The following is a 6,498-nucleotide window of genomic DNA, read 5'->3' as shown; positions in this document are numbered from 1 at the left end:
ATCAAAGCAACCGAACGACAGCCGAGGCGCTGCTACGTATACTTAGGGAGGTCGGTCCATCAGGGTCGTTTCCTTTGAGCAGCCGAATGAGACAGAGGAAGGTCGGTTCATTGGGTTTGCCTCGTCAAAGCAGCCGACCAGCATACGAAACACTGCTAATTACAATATAGGAGGTCGTTCCATGCAAAAAAAGGGTAGAGGCTTGTCTGATGAAAGAGTAAAGGGTTTCAGATGTCAGTATTGCGAGAAGATTAACATTAACCCATCTCTGGAGGAATTTCGTTTAGAATCTCTGACTGTTCAACCCGAAATTGAAGTCAGAGACAAAATTCTAGAGAATGTTTTAAGGTCTGTCAAATCTCGACTAGGGCCACGTATCCCTGCCGAATGACAGAAATTAATTGGGTTGAGGAAGAGCCTTTGTGGGCAAGTCTGGTGGATGAGTTTATAGAAGAGCCAGAATGGGCAAAGATCTCGGATCCTGATTTCCAATCAGAGGTCCCTCCAATAGTCTTCCCTCCCATTCCAGAAGGCATGGCGTCTCATTTGAAGCCTCTGTACGTTAATGCTTATATTTGTGGGAAACCAATCACAAAGGTTTTCATAGACAATGGGGCCGTCTTCAATGTAATGCCATTAAAGACTCTCAAGAAGTTAAGAAAGGGAATTCACGATCTATCTCCTGTGGATTTTGAGATGACTAGCTTTACAGGGCAGCCGACCAGACCAGAAGGCATGAGGGTCACCTCAATTGAAGTCGGTCCAAAAAGGATTTCTTCTGTTTTCTTCGTGGTGGATGCAGATACCACATATTCAATCCTGCTTGGACGAGACTAGATTCATGCATCTATATGTGTGCCATCAACACTGCATCAACTATTAATGTTCTGGGAAGGCAATCAGGTCTTCAAAATGGAAGCAAATGGAAATCCTTTTGGAGCATCAGAACAAGTTGAAGAATCAGTTTTTTATTATGGTCATGTACCTCCAATGTATCAGTTTTTTATGGCTAATGAATACCCAAAGAAGGGTTTTAAATTCATTGGTCAGAATTCAATGTTCTTTTAAAAGAACAGTTGTACCATGTGGCTCTTGAGTAAGCCAGACCTACTTTTTATAATATATTTCTTATGGAAGGTGCAGATTTACAAGATTGTAGTGTACTTATTAATCAGTATTATTTAGACCAGCTTTTGAAAAAAGTAGAAAAAATAAAAAGATGTGATGTTCATTTCCAAGAAGATAAACAATTTCGTTGGCCTAATTTATTAGAAATAACAGAGCCAGCTTTTTCAGCACAAGATCCTTTGCTGGAATTTAACTTAGGAACCGACCTGGTTCCAAAAATAATCAGGATGAGTGGTTATTTATCTGAAGAGCAACAAACATTGATGCTCAAGGTTATAAGAAACAATATTGATTGTTTAGCTTGGGACTATTTAGAAATGCCTGGTTTAGAGCGAAGTCTGATAGAACATCGATTGCCCATTAAGAAGGATTTCAAGCCTTGTAAGCAAATTCCAAGACGTATGAGTCCTGACTTGATGCCTCAGATCAAAGAAGAGATTCAGAAGCTTCTTAAAGTGGGTTTCATCCGACCTTGCCGTTATGCGGATTGGTTGGCCAATATTGTACCAGTATGGTAAGATCAGTATATGGATCGATTTTAGAGATCTTAATATGGCCACTCCTAAAGATGAGTATGTGATGCCTATGGCCGACATGTTAATTGACTCAGCAGCAGGGCACAGAATTCTCAGTTTGATTGATGGTTATGCAGGATATAACCAAAACTTTTTGGCAGAGGAAGACATTGACAAGACAACATTTAGATGTCCAGGAGCATTAGGTATCTATGAGTGGACAGTTATGCCTTTTGGTTTGAAGAATGCTGGGGCGACTTATCAGAGGGCCATGAACTCAATTTTTCATGATCTCATTGGTAAGTCTATGGAAGTATATATTGATGATGTTATCGTCAAATTTTATAGTTTTGAGGAACATTTGAGGGATCTTAAAGATGCTTTCAGTCGGATGAAGAAGTACAAATTGAAAATGAACCCGACTAAGTGTGTTTTCGGTATATTAGTCGGGAGTTTCTTGGGGTTTTTGGTTCATGAAAGGGGAATTGAGATCGATGCTAATAAAACCAAGGCAATTCTTGCCAGCCAACCACCTCAGACGGTTAAGGAAATTCAAATTCTGTTGTGGAAAGTAAATTATCTCAGGCGGTTCATTTCCAATGCTGCTGGCAAGGTCAGACCAATCACTAAATTATTGAAGGCAGGAGGAAGCGCCTTTGAGTGGGGACCAGACCAACAGACAGCTTTAGAGGCTATAAAGCAAGCATTGGCTCAACCACCTGTATTGATGCCTCCCATGGAAGGTCGGCCCCTCAAACTTTATTTGGCAAATACCTATGAAGTGGTCAGTTGCTTACTAGCTCAAGATGGAGATGATTGAAAGGAAAGGGCAATTTATTATTTGAGCAAGACTCTCACATGACCAGAATTAAATTATACAATGCCAGAGAAGATGTTTTATTCACTGGTGTTCGCATGCACCAAGCTTAAACATTATATGTTGCCCAGAAGAGTTGAGGTTATTTCAAAGATTGATCTCATCAGGTAAATTCTGCAAAGACCTACGATGCAGGGCAGACTTATGAAGTGGGCCATTAAATTAGCCCATTTTGATTTGTATCATTCTCCTTTGAGGGCGGTCAAAGGCCAAGCGATAGCGGATTTTTTGGCAGACTTCGCAGGATATGAACAGGAACCGACTGGGTGCATGTCCTATGTAAGTACCCGAAATTGGTTAATTTTTTTGATGGTTCTACCTCAGGAAACAGATCGGGTGCAGGTGTTTTATTGGAAGGACCAGACGGTCAAAGAGTCAATTTGCAGCTGCAATTGAAAGCCATGACCCATAATTCAGCAGAGTATGAGGATTTAATCTTGGGATTGGAGGCTTTGATAGCCAGAAAAGTTCAGTCGGTTATTATAAAAGTGGATTCTCAATTGGTGATTAACCAGGTAAACAAGCAGTATGTTTGCAATTATCCCCACCTACGCAGGTACAGGGATTTGGTAGGTCAGTTGCTATCGAAGATCTCTGAAGTGATAATTGAGTTCGTCCCTAGAAAGGAGAATCAATTTTCAGATCATTTAGCTCAAAAAGCTTGCAAGGGAATCCTAAAAGATATATGCGCAGAGGTCGGCCCTGAGACAGAAACAGGAACCGACTGGAGGACAGAACTTGTCATGTATTTACAAGATCCAGGAGCAAATGTAGCGATTGGAATTCGACTGAAAGCTTTACGATTCCAATTGGTAGAAGGAGTGCTATATAAAAGAACATTCGAAGGATTGCTCTTGAAATGTTTGGGGCCCAAACAGGCTTTGGAGGTAATGAAAGAAGTGCACAGTGGAATTTGTGGAGCTCATCGGGCAGGTCTGAATATAAGATGGGCTATCCATCGTTTAGGTTTCTTTTGGCCAAAGATTTTTGAAGATTGCATACACTTTTCCACGGGCTGCCAAGAATGTCAGAGGCATGGGCAGTTAATTCATTTACCAGTTATAGAATTGCAAGCGATGGTAAAACCATGGCCTTTTAAATCTTGGGCTATGGATATCATTGGTAAAATTCATCCTCCCTCTTCCAAGAATCATTGTTTTATTCTGGTTGCAACAGATTATTTCACCAAATGGGTTGAGGCGGTTGCTTTGAAAAATGTGGATCAGAAGGAGGTGATTGATTTTGTGCTGAATCAGATCATATATAGGTATGGTATTCCTCATTCAGTAACAACCGACCAAGGTCTGGTCTTTACTGGGGAGAAGTTTTTAAGCTTCTTGGCAGAGTTTGGTATTCATCTGAATCATTCTTCGCCTTATTATCCCCAAGCTAATGGGCAGGGAGAGGCAGCTAACAAGATTATTATTGGAATTATAAAGAAAACGATTGAAGGGAATCCAAGGAAATGGCATTTGTTGTTATCTCGAGTCTTATGGGTTCATAGGAATAACAGAAGTTCTGCCACCGGGTTTTCACCATATCAACTCACCTTTGGACAAGATGCTGTGTTGCCAGCCGAAGTGCAGGTCTCATCTGGACGCACAAGCTTTTCCAATGATGAATTTACGGAGGAATATCAACAAATTATGTTACAACAATTGAAAAGTCTGGATGTCAACCGACTTCATGCAGTTGATCAGATTGTGAAGCAGAATGAAATCAGGGCTAAGACTTATGGAAAGAAAATCTTTTACAGAACATTCAAAGAAGGAGACTTGGTCTGGAAGACTATTCTTCCAACATATAAGAAGGTTGATCAATTAGGGAAGTGGTCTCCGAATTGGGAGGGACCATTCATAATTCAAAAGGAGATCGGAAATGGCGCCTTTATTATTATAAATCAAGAAGATAAAAGGGTACACGACTGTATTAATGCTAAATATCTGAAGAGGTATTTTCCTGCCTTTTCAGACAATAAGAAAGCGTGAAACAGTAACTTTATTCAGAACCCGTTTGCCAAGGGTTCGAACCAACAAGGTTTCATTCATTATCAGATGTTGAATCATGCAGAGGATTACTTTCTCCTGAGTCAGAATCTTCGTTCCAGTGATTAGGGATTAGTTCTGGCTCTTCATCAACAAGGTCCTCCAAGCTAGGTCGATACTTCTCCCACTGATCTTGCATCTTCTCAAGATCATAGTCGGTTTGGGCTTTCACGTCTGTCACGGCTTGGTGTTCACGATCAACAAGAGTGCGTAATCTTGAAAAGACTACGCGTTGATTGGAGAAAGTGTGATCCCAGCCAAGGTCTGGGAGTATGGCTGTCACATGGTGTTCAATCAAATCCATGTGATGATCAATGTCGCGAAGGCGATTTTGTATATTCCGAAGAGTTTCATATCCTTCTAGCACGTTTTCCATCAGGCAAATAACGCGATGAATGGTTTTTCTGTCTCGTTGGGAAAATCTGAATTTGAAATCTAATCTCTTAAGGATGCATAGCAGGTCTTCGGCATGACCTCCAACTGGATGATTACCCACAAAAAAGGGTTGAATAGCACCTTGCCAATTGTTTACAGGAACATGAGGACGGTGGGGTGGCATTTTAATATCTGTTAGCAGACGTGTTCAAGGTTGAGTTCTGGGTAAACGTTTATTTGCTGATGTTCAAGGACTGCTAGTATTTATAAGGGAGATTAATTAATTGGTTCGCCGAAGGGTTTGGAATTTGGAAAGTGATCCTTAACAATAGGGCAAAAAATTTATTTACCAAGTCAAAGTTTTCAAAAGTTTACAAAAGAGATCCTAAAACAAGTTTAATTTGGGACCATTTGTCTTCTATTCTGGAGAGTCGTCTGTTATTGGCAGCCGACTGGTACTGTCTGATTAGTTGGGATCGGGCGTGAATCTTTAACTCCTGGTCCAGGTCGGCTGCATTGTTTTTATATCGATCAATCAGGCGCTGCTCGTCATTTATGTGGCCTTCTAGGACTGATTTTCTTGATGGAGCGCCCTCAGTTCTGTTTTTTTTTTTGTTGAATTGATTCTTCTATCTGTGCCTTGGTGTTGTTAAGCCCTTCTAGTCGGCCAGTTGTTTGTTGAATGGATTCCTTCGTTTTGCTCAATGAAGCCTCCAGATTTATTCGATCCTGGTCGGGCAAGGGTGTTTCAATTGTCAGAATTCGAGCGAACAAAACTTCATTCTGGAGTTCAGATAGTCGCTCTATCAGTTGGTGAAGAATGGAGATAGCAGCCGACTCAGAAGACATTTGAAATAGAAGACCACCAATAGCTTGAAGGAGGCTGTCAAGCAAGTCTGATCCCAAGTCGGGGAAAGACTGGTTAACAGTCTGAGCAATTATAGTTCGGACGTCTGCCGGAATGGAGACAGCCGACAAGAGGGCTAGATCAGAACATCCCTGGAATAAAAATGTTTATTTCAGACTGAATGGAGCATAAATATTGAGAATTGATTGTGGAAATTGTTCTTACCTCTGGACGGATGGTGGTCACTGAAGGTGCCAGGATAGCCATAGGTTTGGATGGATGAGCGACTGGTACTTCGATAGCCGACTCGTCGGCTGCTTCAAACGGGTGTTGAGGCTTGGATCTGGGTCCCTGAATAGCGGGAATGTATTGTATTTAATAGCATGAAAACACTAACTTGTAATTTGGAAAAGAGGATATCGAGCGCGTACCAAGTTAACAGAAGTCTCGGAGTCAGAGGAAGGGATTTCTAGTAACTCTTGCAAAAGACCCCTCGGTGGAGCAGCTGCGGGTTCTGCCTCGAGTCTGTTTATTTCTGGTAGAGGGTCCGCTGCCCTTGGGTCTGCCACTCTCAAGTCGGCAACCCCCAGGTCGGCTGCCCTCGGGTCTGCTACTCTCAAGTCGGCAGGCCCTAGGTCGGCTGCTCTTAAGTCTGCTACCCTTTGGTCGGGTGCATCTGGGGCGATTGCAACGAGTTTGTCGGGAGCATCA

This window comes from Andrographis paniculata, unplaced genomic scaffold (assembly GCF_009805555.1).
Source record: "Andrographis paniculata isolate CXL003 unplaced genomic scaffold, ASM980555v1 Contig59END, whole genome shotgun sequence".
In the NCBI taxonomy this organism is placed as follows: domain Eukaryota; kingdom Viridiplantae; phylum Streptophyta; class Magnoliopsida; order Lamiales; family Acanthaceae; genus Andrographis; species Andrographis paniculata.
This window is presented reverse-complemented; position numbering follows the sequence as displayed.